Raw genomic sequence first — 16112 nt, 5'->3', positions numbered from 1 at the left:
GATGTTTTTATGTTTTCTTGGTTGTCCAAAGAAGCAGTTCATTTTGTTGTTGTTCTTAAGCAGCAGGAACACAGTTGATAACTCAAGGAGTTCTTACCCTGGTTCCTACACATTCCATGCTTCTGGCTCTGACTGTTCACATGACATTGGCACCACTATAAAATCAAATAAGCCCAGACTTGAACTCATGTAAACCTCAGACTCTGGCCTTATCCTCACTTGGGCCCTGGTTATATTGCCCTGGCTCCTGGCTATACTGCTTTTAGTCCTGGTACAAGATCAAGATATTATTTTTATGTACTCTGTTCTGAACTTGGCTTTGATGTCTGCCTGCTACCCCACCTGTCATGAGCCAGGACAGGCTTTCACTGGTCTCCATTCCACAGCTGGTAAAGGAGGAAGTACAGTTATTTGCACATAGTTCAGGTTCTTTTGCCCAGTGAAAAATATCCCATTCTAAACATAAATAGCAATAAGTTATTGGAAGAATAATTTAAGATCAGTTCCTATTCACAATAGCATAAAAAGGCAGGAGTACGTTTTGAAGATATGTCAGTACACTGAAAACCAAAATATTGCTGGTAAAAAAGATATGACCTCATAAAAGAAGAAACACAGTGCGTTTATGCTATGGTAGATTCAATACTGTCAGAATGCCAAAATCTACCATAAGTGCAATTCAAATTCCAACTGACTTCTTTTTTTGGTAGAAATCAACAAAATGATTTTACAATGTATGTGGAATTTCAAAGGACTTAAAAATGAATATTGGTAGATTCATATTGCCCTACTTTGATAATTATAAATCATCAAATAATATTTGTCTTTTGCAGATACAGTTTTATCAAGCAACACAGGGAGTATGTGGTCTTGTCATGCAGACACAAGTAGATCAGTGAGACTGAGCAGAAATCCAGAAATATTTGCATGTTTTAGGCCAATTGATTCTTTCCTTTGTGGCTAAATACACGTTACAGTATTTAACAGTTTAGTTTCCAAGTGTACAGCTCTGGGGCCTGCAGTCCTTTCACACCATTCTGCAATGATACCCAACATCCATCTTCAGAACTGTTCATCTTCCGGGGCTGAAACTCTGAATCCATTAAACACTGACTTCCAACTAACCTCCTTATTCAACTCTCACACTTGATATAAACAGTAACTTGAAGTAGGATCATAGACTTACATATACAACACAGTCTACACAAGTTTTTTAAAAGATTTATTTTATTTTTATTGTAAAGGTATATATATAGAAAGGAGGAGAGACTGAGAGGAATATCTTCCATCCGCTGATTGACTCTCTAAGCGGCCACAACAGCTGGAGCTGAGCCAAACCGAAGTCAGGAGCCAGGAGCCTTTTCCAAGTCTCCCGCATAAGTGCAAGTTTCCAAGGCTTTGGGTCATCCTCAACTGCTTTCCCAGGCCACAAGCAGGGAACTGGGTGGGAAGTGGGGCCACCAGGAGTAGAATCGGCACCCATCTGGGATCCTGGCATGCCTGCAAGGTGAGGACTTTATCGCTAGGCTGTCGTGCCAGGTCCAATATGCAAAATTTTTAAGAGCAAACAGGAGAAAACCACCAAGAACCAAAGTTGGTAATAGTTCTTGGATATGACTACAAAAGTAAAATTTGGAAAAGAAAAAATCTGGTAAGTTGAGATTCATTGATCCAGAAATAGCTGCTCTGTGAAATTCTCTAGTAAGATGATGAAAATAGAAGCTGGACACTGAGAGAAATCACTTACAAATCTTAAGTCTCATATTTGAGATGCCTGAAGAAATTTCCAGTCTGAGCAGAAAAAAAATAGAGAATAGAAGACATAAAAAGCTTGTCAGGGAAGATGGGAGAAGGTGCAGCAATGACAAACAAGCACAGGAAATGATGTTCAGCATTACAGACCAAAAGGCATGTCAGGTCACTGTGCATCTATTAGAACAGTTAACATAAAACTACTGATACTATGCTAGATGCAAAGTCACTCAAATTCCATTGTTAATGGGAAAGAAAATGGTACAATCATTTTGGAAATCACCATGGTTATCTCTTGAAAAACTAAACACATTTTGTCATACAACCCAACAGTTATTTTGGACATTTATCCAGTAAAAATAAAAATTTATAGTCACATAAAAATATGTGCATTGATTTGATAGCCACCTTATCTGTATACCACCAAACTAGAAATAACCAAATGTCCTTCGGATAGGTTGAACCAACTGTGATGCTTCTGTACAAGGGACTATCACCAGGATGAACTAATGATGTAGTACAATGGGAAGATTTTAGGAGCACAGTATTGAGAGAAGCAGTCTGATTTCAAAATGGCATGTAACATTAATTTTATGTATATCACTTTCAGGATGAATATCTGTAAATATGGAGGCTGAGTTAGTGATGGCCAGTGGCCAGGCACAGTGGTGGTGGTGAAGGTAGTGGACCATGTGTATAAGGGAGAGCTGAAGGGAACCTGTGTGGTAAAGAAGCTGTTGACTGTGATGGGGGTTTCAGGAATCTACACTTGGGATAAAATGTCATAAACCCTGGCATATACCTGGCAGCAATTTAAATTTCTTGGCTTTGACATTCTCCTGTAATTATGTCATTGTGAGAAGCTGGGCGAAAGACACAAAGATCTCTCAGGACTGCCTGTGACTCTCTGGACTGGCAAATCAAAATTGAGAACAAAAACTTCTGCCCCTTTCAGGGCAGACAGCATTAAGAACATCAATACTCAAGTTATAAATTAGGAGATGATGTTTTTCAATATATTAGTATCTTCTGAGAGCTTGAAATATTGAATTATAATTACTTGACACATTAATTTGAATATAGGAGTAGTTTATAAGTGACTAACGGATTTCCATATATCCACAGTGAACAATAAAAAATGGGTAGATTATTTGACATGTATTTTACAAACTGTGTGAATGATCAATAGGCATATCAAAAGATATGTAAAATCTTTAGTCATGAGGGAAATGCAAATTTAAACTAAAAAAGTGGTGCCAGTACACACACATATCTAAATGACTAAAATTAGACTGTTAATGCCAGATACTGGTTAACAGCTGGAACAACTATGGCTCTCATAAGTAATGCTGGTTAGGGTGTTCAATAACACACGTTTCAGAACACTCTTTAGTAACCTTAGTAAAAGGCTTCTCTAATTCAATAATCCCAGTTTTAGGTGGATTTCAAAATTTTCAGATTAGGATTAAAAGATAGGATTAAAAGATGGCTTTATTCTTGATGCAAAATTTGAAATTCCTGAGTCATCTTTTGTAGTATTCATTTTCCATGAACATTTTCAAGACCCAGGAGAAATAAAAGGTTATGACTCTAAAAAGGCTGGACTTGAATACTTATAATGTTTTTCCATTATTTCCCCAAACTGGAAATAACCCACATTACTATCTACTATGAAGCACACTCAAGCAATTAAAAAGAAGATATAGATATATTAACATAAATATGCTTTGTATGTGATTAGATATATTTTGATTATATAAAAATATGTTTTTAGATAAAATTACAGATAATATGTAAATATCCAACATATACTAAGTAAAATAAGCCAAACAGCAATGGCCTCATTTATGTAGGGTTCAAGATGTGGAAAAGATGGAAGTTAGAACAGTTGTTGCTCGGGTGCATGTGGGTTTAATGGATGAAGGGCATGAAGGAAGAGTCCAGAGAAATTTTGTGTTTTGATAAAAATTTCTGCTTTTACCTATGCACATGTTTGCTAAAACCTATTGAACTGTACACTTAAGAACTAAGATTTTTAACTGTATGACTTTCAACTTCATGTGAAATGCACAGAATCAGAATCTGAACTCAGACAGTCGCAGGCAAAATGTTATCACTCTTAGCCCTAAGGTTTTCAGCACAAACCAGAGAGGTGACGGAGGGGTGGTGGATCCTATCTTTTTTTTTTTAAACAACCAAGTAATGACAATACCGGCTTGTCAATGCGCAGTCAATAATGGCCTCCTCCCAGGTCCCCCAAGTCTGAAGAAGGAGCACCGTGATGAGGGACAAATCCGAACAACCGTCTTGACATGGATCAGGGTTGGCAATAACTGCCTGGAATGCTCTTTTTTTCTGTGACAGTTGCATAATCAAGAGAGGTCCCCAAATGCCTGGCCACCTGTCCCCACTGTCCCTGGGAGCTGGAGAGCTTTCCTGGCCAAGCTGGCACCAGGTCTGCTCTTCCGAATCAGAGAGTGTGGAAAGAGGATTTGTTTGTCAGCTGAGCCCATGCTGCGCGCTGCAGTTTCCTCTTCGTGGGTTCCCTCTGTGAGCTCTTCTGTGCAGAGTGAGGCTGCTGCCCAGTGGGCTTGTTTTTGTGAGATTCTGATCAATGACTCCTTTAACAAGCTTTGATTGCCTCACTTCTCCACTGCATTTCACCCTTATCGTTGTTTCAAGAATCCTTGGAAAAAACAGAAAAGATCAAATCTGAGAGTCTCCAAAGTGGGTTAAGACAAAAACGTTTGGGAATGATCAACTATGACTACCCCTCATTCTGGAATTTCCCCCTCAGAGAAGGGGCTGCAACCAGGAAGTTATTGGTGACTAGGAAGAATGGAAAAGAGCAAAGTGATGACTTTCTCAAAACTTGGTTCCTTTTGAAAGACTTTTTCTAGCTTGCTACACTTGGGAGTTTCTTAACATTTTAATGTAGGCTGAACAGCCCTAAATCCAAAAATCTAAACCCTGAAATGTTCCAAAATTCAGGACCTTGTAGAGTGCCCACAGGAAGTCTCAAGTGGAAAATTTCACATTTCAAAACTGTTTCATGCACAAAAATATTATAGAAAATTACCATCAGACTATGCATAGAAGGTGTAAATAAATCACAAACAAATTTCACATTTACGCTTGGCTTCCACCCACATCTCATTACACATGTGTATATATTCCAGAATATAAAAGAAAAAAAAGTGAAATCAGAAATGTTGCCAGTCCTAGAAGTGGATAAGTGATACTCAATGAAGTTAGGTTAGGTGGTGCTAAGGGGTTTTTCTCTGCTGGCTTCCAATCAAGCTTCATGGCTGCACTGTCCCCCCAGTCTCTCAGGCTGGACACCCTGGGTCATTTGGATTTCTTAGTCATCCTTTCTCTCCACAAATGATGATGATCTTCAACTTGTACCATTGCTTCCCCCAGCTGAGTCTGTCAAACTCTCCTCATCTCTCCACTCTCCAGTAAGACCTCTCCCATGTAGCTCTCTCTACTTCTTGTCGCACTGACCATGGTAGCTTACCTTAAATGACTCTCCCACCACCAGTTCCTGCCTCCAGTCCCAATCTCTTTCCAATCCCTGTGTCACAATATTCACCCCTTAATTTTCACTTTTTTTTTAAAAGACACTATATATGACATGAAATTTGAATTAGTTATTATCATCTGGCTTAGTCCAAGACTTTAAATAGTCAATTCTCATTTTTCTTTTCTTTTTAAAAAACATTTATTAATTTTCATTGGAAGGGTGTATTTACAAAGAGAGGGAGATACAGAAAGATCTTCCAGCCACTGGTTCATTCTCCAAGGGGCCTCAATGGCTGGGGCTGTATCAATCTGAAGTTGGGAGCCTCTTACGGGTCTCCCATGGGGGTGCAGGGTCCCAAGGCTTTGGGCCATCCTCCATTGCTTTCCCAGGCCATAAGCGGGAAGCTGGATTGGAAGTAAAACAGCTTGGACACAAACCAGAGCCCATAGGGGATCCTAGTGCTTGGAAGCTGAGGCATCACATTGGTTCTCTCTTGTGTTTCTAATAACTAAGCCCTAGCCTTCATTTGTAAACCACATTAGGAGTGGTTGCTTAGCTTACTAGTTAAGATGCTCACATCCTGTATCAGAGTACTTGTGTTTAACTCCAAGTTGTAGTTCTTGACTCCAGTTTCCCACTAGTGAAGACACTGAGAGGCAGCAGGGACAGCTTAAGGAACTGGAATTTTGCAACCCATGTGGGAATCCTGGGTTGCATTCCCAGCTCCTGGCTCCAGCCTGGCCCAGGTGTGGCAATTGCAGCCATCTGAAAAGTGAATCAGTAGATGAGAATTCCTCTCCCCATATCCTTTCACCTCTCAAATCAATATTAAAAATTGAGGAAATGGTTCGAGGACAAGACTGCTACTTATTAGGACTCTTCATATATTTGTCCCAGACTTCCATTAGACAGACACAGCACTTCCCTAGGGGATAAAATCTTGAACTAAGATAAACGTGGATCTTGAAAATTAGACAGAGAATGAGTTGGAAAGCCCAGTAGTGTTGAAGTTCGTCTCTTTGTGGCCAGAGCAGCGATTACGGTTTTGTAGTCATGACTGTTTTTTTCTTGGTTAATGTTCTATAAAATAGTCTTATTATTATTATTGTAGCTGGATATTTGGTAAACGGTTCTTGAAAATATCAGGTTGTCCAGGCCTTCTGAGGGAATCAAAAAAAGTATATATGTATCTAAGAAGAATATAGAAGCATAAAGGAGAAAGAGAGGGGCTGAGCCTTTGGCACAGCAGGTGGGACACTGCTCCAGATGACCCCGTGCAGGCCCTTCCAAAGTCACCTGTTGTCCCTGCCAGGCATGTGGGGTCAAGATGATTCTGGGCAGGCACAATCTGGAGTCACCTCTGCTGTTATTGGGTGGGCAAGGGCAACAGGATCCCATGCAGATCCTTGCCAAGGTTGCCCACTGCCCCTGCTGGGCATGCTGAGTCAAGATGGCTCTGGGCAGACCCAATCTAGAGTTACCTCTGCCACAGCCAGGTGGGCAGAGGCAAGAGGAGGGGGCTGCTTTTATGTCTTCCTCTCATTGGTAGGGGATGTCCTTCTCAAGAGTTTCTCTGGTAAAACCATGAAGTGTTCCATCATTGTTTTAAATGAAAGAACTGGTCCCTGTCCAAAGTTCTCAGTCTATATTCACTGATTGATTACTGATGAAAGCCCTGGACTATCCTAAATGGATTTTCTCTGCTTCATTTGAGAACCATATGGAATTTCCATCCAAGTTGATTGCTAGACCTCCTGTGGCCCGGGAGTGACCTAAAATCACATTTGTCCTATCTGCTTTGACAAATCATGGGCTTTCGGCATCTTTGAAGATGAAACTCTATCACCCTTGACCGCCCTTGACAGGTTGTTTGGACACAAGGTGGTCCCAGGTCTGGTGAGATTCTTTTTCATGTTTTCGTGGGATTCATGAGATGCGTGTTTGTTTCGTGCATCATCTTCATTGTTTTCCTATTTGTCAGATTCCTTTCTTTCACTGTGAAGAACAGGTCCTGGGGTAGAAGAGCTTTAACACAGGGTATTCCAGAAGGAGTGTGGAACTGTGCTTAGTCCTCCAGGGAACACCTGCCCTGAGGAGAAGCTGGACTGGAGAGCCCACTGCTCCGCTCTTTTTGGTTAGTCCTGCAGATAATTTAACATTTAAGAATGTGCTCAGGGTTCTGCTGAGGACAATTTTGTTGCTAAGACAAGGTTTTTGCTGAAATCTTTGGAAAAGGTAGTTGGGAAGAATGACCCCCCAATGGGTTTCCTGGCTCACTGGTGTCAGGTAGCTGCTAATCTAAGACAACAAAACACAAGATGGTGAAAAGCTGGAAGCGTATTGGAATGTTATGAAAACAGCTTGAAGCCCCACTGTGAAAAAATACTCAATATTATGTGTAATGCATAATTCCTTCTAGATATTTCCCAGAACACATATATCTATATAGATATATAGATATATATACTCTAATCACACTTCAAAAAATATGAGACATGCTGATTGCTCTGCCATCTGGGTTTTTGTTTTTATTTGTATTAACATTGTGTACAAATTCTTCCTTGTCAATAAATGTAAATAACACATACATATTTGTCATGATTACATGTATTTGATGGGAATGCTTTAGAATACATGTATAAGACTGTGTTCACTACTGAATTTGAGCAATCGTAGTCCTTAAGATAATTTGCCTAATTTTATTTTATGTTCTTAGGATATCATGTTTATGTTTTTGGCAAATAGTTCTTAATCTGACATTTTTAAAAAAAGACTTATCTATTTATTTGAAAGTTGGAATTACAGATTGGGAGAGGTGGAGATAGAGATTTTCTAAATGCTGGTCCACTCCCTAAGTAACTGTAATGATCAAGGCAGAATCAGGCCGAAGCCTGGAGCCAGGAGCCAGGAGCCCAGAGCCAGGAACTTCATCCAGGTCTTCCACACGACTAGCAGCAGCCCAAAGCTTCGCATCACCTTCTGCTGCCTTTCCTACACTAATTGTAGGGAGTTGGATTGAAAGTGGAGCAGCCAGGACAAATTGGCGCCCATATGGAACGCAGGTACCATAGGCGGTGGGTCTACCTGCTATGCCGCAGCCCTGGTGCCTAACATAAATGTTTTTTAATGTAATTCAAATATTACTCAGAACTGCCACATCAGCATGGACTTTAGGAAAGCTGGAGTTTAGCTGTGGTTTTAGGCTGGGCCAGTTTAAAATTCTCCTGAAGACCTGATGATCTTTTTTTCCCTTATTCTATTTCTGACATCACAGATTCTTCAGTGTCATCCTAAGACCAGTTTGGGCATATGCTGAATAAAAGACCTTGCCTTTGTTCTATTTTCTTGTTTTTTGTTGCTTGCTCAAAGATTTGATGTATCATTAGGTAGACAAGGATCCAGCACTGCATCAGGTAACATTCCCACAAATCTGCGCCAACACCTCCCACAGCTCCCTTTCCAGGTAATATCATCCTCACTATACACTGATTCTGCTATAACCCCCAGCCCCAATCATTCGTCCAATGGTGGAGCAACTGCATGTGGTCAGAGCACCCACTGCACCCCTCCCTGGCTCAGGGGTCCAGTCAACAAAACTAGCACAGACATTAAGTATTCTTTCATTTGCCTTGGATTGTCTGTGGTTTGGTGCCATAAAAATCCCTTTGCTCATTTCATACGGTATTGAGCAAATACACCATCTGATGAATGGAGCCCATCTCCTTTCTTTGTAGAATGAGAAATCAGGTTGTGCAGAGCCAGTATTTCCAGCGTCACTGGAATCCTTAGGGCCAGAATTCCAGGTTCCCAGCTGGTCCTACTGCAGAATTCATTGTGAGAATAAGGAAGGCTCTTCCACTCCAGCCCCAATTCCTCTGAGATAGGAGGATCCAGGGTCTGACGATGCAGATGAAAGAGCAGATATGAGCTCTCAAACATTCATGCTTTTTTAAAAGGGTAAAAAGTAAAAAGCCTAAGGTTTTAAATATCAGGGAAAAGAGTGAATTGTTAACACTCAAACCACGAAGTCTAATATTACTGCCGTGACTTCCTTCTGATTGTCCCGTAAATCTGTCTAACCTTTTGTGACCAGAGGGTATGACCTCCATGGGGAGACCTGGGCTTGAAGATTTGTTCCAGGACTGCCCTCTGACAGCCCAATCCTTTAGAATTGCCTTAACATTTTCATGACTGATCCCTTCTGTAAAGGGAAATACTGCTTGTCGGCACACAAAACCTTTTAAAATTCTATGAGATCCACGGAGACATTGTTTTGGTCCAGGGGGAGAAGTCGAGCTTTGCTTCATCAGCAACATTGAGATCATTCTTGGAGATAAGCAATAGAATTTTTTCACGCTTGTGCCTCTTTTCAGTTGAACACAATGTTCGATTGAACGATTTGTCCTTAGTTTTGGAACATCTTGAGGTGTTACAGATCACCTCTTACAGGAAAGAACTGTCCCAGGAGAATAAATTTACAATTACAGGCAAATTTAGCCATCCTATTGGAAGTGTACCTGGAGCTTCTCTCCCCTCCATGTGCATAAAACATGATGTACTGTTTTGCAGGCTGTTGATAGCTAGTCCTGGGAGGTAAGGTGTCATTAGTTCATTTGCAAGTCAATATCATGATGGCTCCAATTCCACAGCATTGGTTACAGTCTTTCCAGTGACCTTAATGATTGGATTTGGTCTACTCGTTCTCCACTTGGATCTTCATGTCCAATCCCACCTAAGAATGTTCAGAACAGACCTTAACACTGCCCCTTCTCCCCATGCCAGGCCCTGTGTCTCCCAGTTAATCATCCAAGGCTGACATTCATGCCAGAGCACTCCTTTCTCCTCAACTTTCACACTCAATAGAGACTTTTTAAAAACCAATATATCTAAGGTCTTTTTCCTCCTTTTTCCCCCCACATTGCCATCTTTTTCAATGCCATATCATCTTTCACTTGATTTAGTTCCACTTAGTGACTTAATAAATATTTGTTTTTTATGTATTGTAAGTCAGCCATTATTCTAGGAAGGTAGGATACAATGACTAAACAAAACACACAAAGACTCTTGCTCCAGAAAAATTTACATTTTACTGGTGGGGAGACAAAAGGCAGACAATAAAAACATATTGGGGCAATCAATGGTTAAGCTTCTGCTCGGGTTGTCTGCCTCCCACACTGGACTGTCAGTTTGAATTCAGGCTCTGTTCTTCTTTCCAGCCACCTGCTGATACACCTTTAGAGACAACAGATGATGGTTCAAGCATTTGGGTGAGACTTGGCTCTTGGAATCAGCATGGTCCAGCTGTGGCTGTTGTGGACAGTTGGGGAGAGAACCAGTGTGTGGAAGATCTCTGTGTGTCTCTATATGAAAATAAATGAGTAAACACCATATGAAATCGAAGTAATAATAGCTATAGAGAAAAAAGAGAGGTTGATAGTGTGCTATTGTCAATGGAGTGATTGGAATGGCCTCTGAAAAAAGTTAACATTTGATTAGAGAATTAGAAGGAATGGTTACGTGGGGGGCGACATTTCAGATAAATGACGAGCCTTAAAACTCCAGTGTTTATGAACAAGCAGTCCCAATGGAGCAGGAGTGACAGGGAGGCCGATGGGAAGTGAAATCAGGCCCCATTATGCACAGGTCAGCTTTTGCTGAGTGGAAAGAGCATTTGTTCTGGGTTAGAGCAGGAGAACAATGGAGTCAGGCTTGTGTATTTGGAGGATTACTGTGGCTACTAAATTAAGGATAGACATAGAAAGGCCAGGAGACAGGCAGGTGGATCAGATGAGATTTCAGCAATAATTCAGACTTCCAGAAATATTCTGAAAATAAAGTTGATGGAATTTCAGGAAGGACTGGCTTGTAGGGTGAGAGAAGTATAGCAGTCCCTCTGTGTCCACAGATTTTTCTAAATTTTCTTAATTTATTTAAAAGAGAGATGAAGAGAGGGGAGAGAGAACAAGAGGGAAAAGAAAGAGGAGAGGGGAAAGTGATATGGAAAGAGAGAGGGAAAGAGGAAAAAGAGAGGAAGGGAGGGAGGGAGGGAAGAGAGTGTGAGAAGGAAAGACAGGGAGAGAGAACTAGAGAAAAAGAGAGAGGAGGGAGAGGATGAGATGGAAAGGGGGTGAAGGAGATAGAGTGAGCCACCAAGAGAGATCTTCTGTCCACTGGTTCACCTCCCCAAATGGCCTTAATGTCTTGGCAGGGCCATGTCAAAGGCAGGAGTCCAGAACTCCATCTGAATCTCCTGCATGAGTGCAAGGGCCCAGATACTCAGACCATCTTCTCTTGCTTTCCCAGGTGCATTGGTAGGGAGTTGGTCAGAATTAGAGCAGCCAAGACTTGAGATTCCAGCCAACAGATACAGGATGCTGCAGTCTCAAGCAATGGCTTATTAACACACTGTGCCACAACACCAAGTGCTTTCCAGAAATTTCCAACGGGCCTTTGGTTGAGTCTGGTACGGGGTATATAGCTGCAGCCAGCTCTCTGTTCAGGAGTCCAGAACAGGGAGTTCAGTTACCTAAGTGGCTTATCTGCTTCTGGACTCCCTTGGCCAAACACTCTTCCTCAAGGCCCACTAGCCACCTTTCATAGGGACACACTTGATCTTCTCATTCTTTGCTTAAAACCCTAGGCAGCTCCCCTTCACCTACTGCTCATTCATTTAATGCAACTCAACAGGGCAAGGCCCTAGTTTTCCATCCTATTTCTGCTCCCCCTCCTTCACACCGGAGCCTTGCTGGCAGCATACAAGGTCATGGTTTTGTGTCTTAGATATTCCACTTTCAGTTGTCCTGCTTGATTTGAGCCCTGTCTTGTTCTTGAATCTGTCTGTGGATTCACCCAGCTGTTGGGAATTCCATTTCCAATCTAGTCTCAAAGCTTGTCTCTTGGACAAGGCAGATGGTGTGCCTGCTGTGTGTACCTTGAATCCCTGGTACTCGCCCCGTGGTAATGACCATGGTGTCATAGTGAAAGCCTGATCTCTTTTGTCACTGAGCAGACTCCTGTCTGCCTTTGTCTGCAGGGCTTAGCACGTTGCAGGACACATAGGGTAAAGAGAGTTCTGTGAAGTTTTGCTGTTTGAGTTTCAAAGCTCCAAGGCTGGTTCCAAGCTCCAAGGCTGATTCTACACTTTCCAAGTCCACAACTCCCCAGGCTGGCTGAAAACCGAGATCTGATGAAGCCTGTGCCTTCTGAAATAGGGTGTTCTCGGGTCTCGTTCAGGATGCCTGTATTGCTTTGGCTAGCCCAGTTTTCAGGGCTCCTTCCTGTATCTTGGAGATTCCAAGGTCAGATGCATTTTGCAATATTTCTCTCTTGAAAGCGGGAGAGCATAATACATAGGCTGCCCTTGAGTACAGTTCTATTGAGGGTTAGTGTGGGCGTGCAAATCACAGGCTGGGCCAGCAGTTCAGGGATGCGTCATCATGGCTCAGGGAGGCCCAGGTTGTCTTTGTGGACAAGCAGATGGGCCCCTTTTCGTTGGCATTCTATTAAAAGACAACTACGGAGAAAAGAGAAAGTGCTGTGGGCCACACACGCTCACAGAGCAGAGCACGGGAACTAGAACAAATCCTCCACCAGTCATGCACTGCAGACTCCCAAACTGCATTATTTAGGGGATTCACTCTCCCTTTTGGGGGTCTGGGATCTTAGCCAGGTGCACAGAACCATGGCTGGGCAGTTGAGCCGATGCCAAGACATTTGCCAGGAGACAATGCTGTCTGGCCTGTTACCCAACCCAGGGCTACAAGCAAGCTTGTGAGGGCTGCAGTTCTGCCTCCACCCCTCTGGCCCCTCCACTGGGGATTGGTCCCTGGCAACCAGGCAACCACACGTTCTGCTGAGGGAACAAGGCAGCTTGGAGGGCAAGCTGCCGGGGAGCATTTGGCAAGGCCAGGGGGACTTTGAAACATCCCGAGCAGCCCGTGACTTTCTAAGTCTTTGCTAAATTACTTTTTATTAGTATCATTAAGCCTCAGCAGCCTGGAATTGTGGCCTGAAAACTCAGCCATCTGTTCCTTTCCGGTCTATGACTGTGACCATGGGGACTTGATTTCAACAAAGGTGATGCTTACCTTTAAAAATAATGGGGAGGGAGCGAGAGAAGGAGGAAGGGGACAAGGCTGTACATTTCGGAGGTCCACAAAAGTAGGCATCATTTTAGCTAAGGTGTGCTGGGACACCCTGTGCGATCTCATTCAGTGGTTTGCACAACCGTCTGCCTGTGGCTGGGCAGGACGTGAATATGTATTGGGCTCCTCTTAAATATGAACAAACAGGTTAGACACTGTGAAAGAAGACTTCTGTGCAGTAGTCACATGCTCAAGAGCAAACGAGGAGATGTGTAAGTACAAGATCCAAACCAGCCCAACAAGTGTAGCACAGGGCAGATGTCTGGCTCGGTGATGCGAATGTCCGTCTGTTGAAGTGCCTGGGTTTGAGCCCCAGCACCACACCTGCTCCTCCTAGATTCCTGCCTAGGCACGTTTGGTGAGGTCTCCCCCACCCGTGCGGGAGACCTGAGTGGAGTTTCCTGGTTTTTGATGTCAACGTGGCCAAGCCACATTGTTATGGACATTTGGGGAATGAAGTGGCACATGTGAAATCTCTCTTTCTCTCTGCCCTTTAAATAAATAAAACCAAATGAGAACAGCAAGACCACTTTATAAAAGTAAATACTACAGGGGACTGGTGTTGTGGCACAGCAAGTAAAGCCACTGCCAATCTGAAGCCAGGAGCCAGGAGCTTCTTCAGAGTCTCCCATGCAAGTACCGCATCTCAAGGCTTTGGGCTGTCTTCAGTTGCTTTCCCAGGCCACAAGCAAGGAGCTGGATGAAAGCGGTGCAGCTGCGACACAAACCTATACCCCCATGGGATCCTGGCACATGCAAGGTAAGGACTTTAGCAGCTAGGCTACTCTGCTGGGCCAATTTTTTAAAAATACATTTTCGATAACAAGCTTCCATTACCTCACAAATTAAGTAAGCTCTTTCAATTTATAGATACTCTGATTTTTTTTAGAACATTCTTCACAGCCTAGAGCTGAGGTCCCACTTTCTTCATCCCTCCCCCACTTACAGACAGAAGACATTATGTCTAACACCTCTCTGAATGCCAGGCCATCCCCCAGCACCCGCCAGGCCCCTTGCTGTCACCACCATGCAGCCCTCCATTCTGCCTTCATTGGTACAGAATCCAGCTGTTCCCTAGCCATGTTCTAGCTTGGGGACGTCCTGCCCAGAGGCGGTGGCCAGCCCTGAGCCTGTCACTCTGGAGGCGTTCTTGTGGCTGTGTTTCTTCCCATCTGAACACGACTCAGCTGTGATCACGGCCCATGTCGCCTTAGATGTTAGCTTCCGTACCGCATTGTAGCTCAGCAGCAAAGGTGGCTCAGAGGACTTTTGGGCTTTCCCACCTGAACTTCTCACTGTGACAGATGTGCCCACTTAAGCCCAATATCAAGGGTCGGCAGATTCGGAGAAGAGGGGAGGCATTATGCTGCAGGAGAAGCAGGTGTAGGGGGCTTCCAGGAACTAAATGGCTCCCAGATGTCAAAATGCACTGTAACACTGCAATGATTCACGATAGTGTGAGACTTGTGTGCATAGAGTGGGGAATAAAATATAGAAACGGAGCTATGGAAATTAAATTTACTTTAAAGGCTTCAGTTCAAATAGGTGGACAAGTATGAACTATTCAATATATGCTGCCAGAAAGCATGGTATCCATTGTTTAAAAGGATTACTCATACATTCTTATATTTCAGACATATTACAAATGTAGATCCTATAATAGAGAAGTGTGTGTTATATCTGGGTGAATAGAGACTTAAAGGTGGGCTATGTCAGCCAATGGACCTTGGAAGGATTTGCTCAGTCTTGGATGGACGAGATCAGCAGCATTTCAGAACTATTGAATCCACGTAAGCAGAACTCTTGGAGCATGCTCCACGCTGGGGACTTTGGGATGACACACAGGTGGCTGTTCCCCATCCCAGGGTACTGAGACAGTTGGAAGGCTCCCCTTACCTCCCTCACCTCCAGTTACAGGAGGAAGAAAAAGAAAATTGGGAAGCAATGGTTCACCCACTTTGCCCTAATCATCAACCTTTCCCATCCTGATGAACTATGTAAACATCATCAAAAATTAAAAGAAATAAAAAACAAATGCAAAAAGGAAATAGAAAATAGTTCTAAAATCATGCAACCTAGAAATGCTGTGAAAAATGTTACTTACAACTGAAGATGTGCACTTTTTTTGATGAGTGGGTTTATTTTTTAAAAATCTATTTGTTTCAGAGGTAGAGTAGGAAAAAGGGAGGAGAAAGAGCGAGCAAGAGAAAGAGAGAGCGAGCTCTCCTTCCCCAGATGCCTGCAGTGGCCAAGCTGGAGCTGAACCCAGAGACTCACTCCAGGTCTTCCTTGGGTGTGGCAGGGGTTCAACTGCGTAAGCCACCACTGCTGCCTTCCGGGGTTCGTGTTAGCAGAGAGCTGGAATCAGCAATTGAAGCCAGAAATTGAATCCAGGTACTCCGAGGTGAAAAAGTCCTCTTCAGTGCTGAGCTAAATGCTCACCCTGTTTTATTAATAATAGAGGAGACTTCATTCTCTCATCTAATAGCCCAGCCTTGTTTACCAAAGATCCATTTGCTGTATTTGTGAATATCCACAGAGGCAGGGCTATTTGTTCTTTTGTTTTATTTATTCATTTATATAAAGGGAACGGATGTTGTGTATTTCATGTGTATGGATTTAAGAACTATGATACTTCCCACACTCCATGCTTCTTATTTTACTTGTTATGATGACATACTTTCAATTTA

This window comes from Ochotona curzoniae, unplaced genomic scaffold (genome assembly GCF_017591425.1).
Source record: "Ochotona curzoniae isolate NIBS_2020 unplaced genomic scaffold, NIBS_Ocur_1.0 scaffold_4505, whole genome shotgun sequence".
NCBI classification, from domain to species: domain Eukaryota; kingdom Metazoa; phylum Chordata; class Mammalia; order Lagomorpha; family Ochotonidae; genus Ochotona; species Ochotona curzoniae.
The sequence above is the reverse complement of the archived record's forward strand: the minus strand, read 5'-3'. Positions refer to the sequence as shown.